The 4,476-nt window shown below is 43.7% G+C and overlaps 1 pseudogene; it reads right to left on the reverse strand.

Annotated features, from left to right (window-relative positions):
• Window positions 1-1,566: 1,566 nt before the first annotated feature.
• On the reverse strand, window positions 1,567-1,661 carry LOC137222843 (U6 spliceosomal RNA; annotated as a pseudogene).
• Between the last annotated feature and the right edge of the window lie 2,815 nt (window positions 1,662-4,476).

Consider the following 4,476-nt stretch of genomic DNA (forward strand, 5'->3'; position numbering starts at 1 on the left):
TCGCGGGTGTGCTGATTTCAAATGCTCTATTTGGTGGGTCGTGGAATAAATTTTGTAAGCATAGCTGGCTTTTTTTTTTTTTTAAAGAACATACAAATGTCTTTTTATTCAAAAACACAAAACATGTTATCTGTGGCCGTGCACAGTGACAGCCGTAAGCCATCATGCACTTCGTCAACTGAAACCCCCAACTGAAACCCATAACCTTTTCTTTGGTCGTTTTTTTCAAGTGATTTCTCTGGGTTATTGGTGAGAAGCACCGCTCCGAGCTTCCTGTCACAGTTCACTAAGGGTGATAATGCACTATTTCAGGAATGAGAACATGCCGCCTCCACATCACCTCCACCCACTCTGCCCACGCCAAGGTCCTCCTCCTCTTCAGGATCTCTGTTCCAGCTCCTGCTCTGTTTCACACAGCAGTAGCAGCCAGGAAGCAGCCCTTAGTACCCTAGTAGTGCCGGTGATGCTTTTTTCTACCCTAGCCATCTCTCCAAGCAGAGCATCACAGCCAGCTTCTGAACGGCTTTGTCTGATGTTCTCAGCTGTCAAGGATCCTTCTAACTGTCACGCTTGGCAAGGTCATTGCAGGCATTTTGAATATTTTCAAAAATAATTTGTATATCGGTTTTTAAAACTTTTATTGGATTTGGTGAGTCCAAAGCTGGAATACACTGAACCCAAGCCTAACCACCTCCTAGAAAGATGCCTTCTTCAAAAGCAATTGAGGCAGCATTGAGTACACCTAAAACTCTTTCTTTTCACTTGTCCCACCAGCCTTCAGCTTGGCCATTACATCTGAACGTTTTACAACACGTCATTCAATTCTTCCTCTTCATACTCATTAATAGTAACCTTTCTTGATTGTGTTTTTCAATTTGCGACTGATCACCTTTTCCTTTCAAGAGCATAGGGTCATCTTTGACCTCAATGACTTCTGCTTTTCTGAGGCTGAACATCTTCAAGATTTAGGGTCAACCCCTCCTCTCTAACACCTGCAAAGACATTTGAAAATGAGTCAGTTCCAGGGTTTAGTTTGTCTTTATTCCACCAAATTTATTCATAATACATTATGCAGGTGTTTTGATGAGAATCCAGAAATATTTTGAGACACCATATTTCTCTGAAATGTGAGAATTTAAGACCATTGTTGTTCCAGGACAAGTCTTGTGAATAGAGCTTTTATTGCATTCATTTGCATTATTTTGTTCACTTCTCAGAACTCTGTCAATTAACAACAGCTTGATCTTGCAGTTGAGATAGCAGAACCCAGAGAAAATTCACCCCAAGTCACACACTTGGAAGATAATGGAGCCAGGACTAGACCCAGTGTTCTCTCTGCTAGATCATTCTACCTTTCAGAATTAAGGGCAGATCAGGCAATAAGCTTGCTACTGATCAGGCATGGGACAGGTTCAAGCTGGAAGGGACCCCTCTCTGTATCTAATTCAACCCCACCTTCCTAGACATTCAGTAGATGTATCTAATTAGGAAAAAATGCAAATTATTTTGACTGTGTACCTATAAATGTTATCCCTGGAAAGAAAAGGAACATTTGGTAAATGTGAAAAAAATATGGGGAAAATTTGCATGTTATCCTTGTGTAGGGGCCATGTTAATCTTCCCTGTATTGTTCCAATTTTAGTGTACATGCTGCCAGGCAATCTCCAGACTCTTTTAAAATGAATATATAATAGAAAATACCAACGTATATCTCCTATAGTAAAGATAGGTATTGTTTTGTGAGACTTTTGTGTTAGTTGTATATACGTGTAGATATTGTGGGTCGTGATATAAAATTTATTCCATACTGTGGATTGTGCTAACAAATGTTGAAAAGCCATGGGTATGGTGGAAAGACCATGAGAAAGTGGTTCAGTTACCTGATGCCAGCCATTGCTGTGCCGATAACCACCTGCATGAGCTTGGCCAAGGAACTTACCCCTCAGGGCTTCCATTTCCTTATCTTTAAAATGAGCAGGTCGAACTCGATGTTTTCGAGATCCCTTCCCCTAAGATTGTATCATTCTGGCAATTGTCTCATGGCCTGAATGAGACACACATGCCTTCCAAATGAGAGAGGTGAGTGGAGAGAAGTGGCTGGAGCAGAAAGGCAACGTTAGCCAGGTGCAGTCACCTGACATTGCCCCATAGCAACTGCTGCCCTGGTCCTCATTCTTGCTGCTTGTCATCTGGCTGGTAGCACCCCAAGATGCTGCTGCCACGAGGGTGTGAATGATGACCATGGTTAAATCCAAATTGTAGCCTGTGGACAGCAGTGGAGGTGAGGACTGCCAAACACACACAGCTGGTACCACGCTTGGCACTGCTGGGTGCTCAGAAGCCGTCCTTGATGACAAGCATGATAAATATTCCGAGGGGGGAGCAAGGAAAAGGCAACCTAAATAGAGCAAGTTGAAACTTAGGAGCCATTTTCCCTCTACTGTCTACATGGCCCTGGAATAATAGAGACCTTCCTTAGAAAAGAATAAGGGAGGGGAGCAATTTCAGAAACTATGCAACATAAAATGCTTAGTACAACTCCTTTTCCGGTATAAATGAGTACTTAGTTCTGTGTAAAGCACAGGGACCTGTTAATCACTTTTCATTCACTTGATGCACAAGATGCAAAGTTAATTTCATGGTGGAGAAACACCCAAGAGGTTGCTTGCTTTCTGTTAATACAGAAGATATCCTTGACACTGGCACATAGGATATATATATGTACACACACACACACACACACACACACACACGAGAGCTGATAAATGCATTACGTGCATAAATTCTTTGTTGGTCCTGGGAGAGCAGGCACTATGACAAGAAATGAGATGTATCAGCGTGATATGCACGCACATGTAGAAATTAAGGGAGTATTTTTTTCTTCAGGTAGCAACATGCCAGAAAACATTCTGCCTTTGAAAAACAAAAGTACAGAGACGCTCCAACAATTGAAGGTTATAGTTTTGCACAATTGCTCATTATACATTGCATTTGGAAGTAGGGCATGGAGTAGACAATCGTCTTTCCCAGCCTGGATCTCTTTAGCACTGTTCCACTTAGTGTCGCCTGCTAGGTAAGATTTAACAAGATGTGGCCGTTGGCCTGGTTGACTTGAGCCTTGTGTGTCAGGAAGCAGATCAAGAGTGGGCTTTGCGGTCAGTGAACACTGTGTACTTTTGAAGAAATAAATTAATAAGTGAAGTCATTTTAGTATTTGCAGAGGGCACTGAACTGACAGCTCTGGGGCCCAAGGCCCAACTGCTGCCCAGGTGCACCATGGGTATAAACATGGAAATGACCCCACCCAGCCCCGCAGATAGATGAGCCTCTTACAGTCACTCCAGTCACTCCAGCTAGACTGCGGAGAAAAGGCATCCTAGTGGTCGGTCCCAGCATGATCATGGTTGTGCCGGAGGCACTGCCGGACAGAGTGGGGCGGAGATGTGCTTGCTAGACTCTCCTTTTATATGGGTGACTGGGGAGATTTAAGAGATGAATATCTTTCTGGCCATGACCCACCACAACTGGATTTAAACCCATGAGTCTAGCGTGGGATGTTGAGGTAGCAACTTCTTCAGTTACTACGTTTACTTCCACAACAAAGACAAAACAAAAATACCTCCAAACAAAGTCCCAACAAAGGGGAAAAAATTTTCCAGCCCATACTCACCAAGTGGCTGTTATCTTTGGCTGTGGGCTGGGCTGGGGAGACGCTCTTTGGCCGGCTGTCACTGTGCACAGCCGTCTGACTGGAAGTTTTGTGAGCCGGGAAAGGGATGGTTATATTTGGCCTCTGGAAGGGACGTTGCTGAGATAGAGAGGCAGCTTTGGATCATAGGGTTTGAGCCCATGCCAAAGGGAGGGAAAGCAACTCACCCATTTCCAGCTGAGGAAGCTGGTGGGACAGACCAGCTGAACCCTTTGGCAGGGCTGTTGGGGAGGTCTTCAGGGGAACGCACCACCCTCTTGCTGGGGGAGCTTATTTCAGCCCCATGAGACTGCTGTCTCTGGCTGAGCTGGCCAGGAGGGCTGGCATGGGCTCAGCTACAGTGCCTGCAAAGCAGGATTCACGCCATCTGTTTTCCTTTACTCAGCCCACGGCACTCAGTCTAGGCTACCTCCTGGTATTGTATTCATGGAAGTTTCTGCGTTGTTTTCTAGCTATTATTCACACGTCCCGTGTCTTCTACTAGATCCTGAGTGCTTTGGTTTTACCTTTATGATCCACATAGTTTCCATACACAAGGATGTTTTAAAAATCTAACACGCACTAGGTTGCCCTCTCCCTTTAAGCTCTGGGTTATGTATACATAAAATAAATTATTAAAACTTCAGTTGTGTTATAAAAAAGAATGACACTCGAGTCATGATAGAAAAACAAGATTATTGTTTATGAATATACCACTAAAATATGCATTTTGTAAGGCTCATTGATTTATTTCCAATTCAAGAAACCACATAGACATACAAAATGGT

Source organism: Pseudorca crassidens, chromosome 3 (assembly GCF_039906515.1).
Source record: "Pseudorca crassidens isolate mPseCra1 chromosome 3, mPseCra1.hap1, whole genome shotgun sequence".
Taxonomy (NCBI): domain Eukaryota; kingdom Metazoa; phylum Chordata; class Mammalia; order Artiodactyla; family Delphinidae; genus Pseudorca; species Pseudorca crassidens.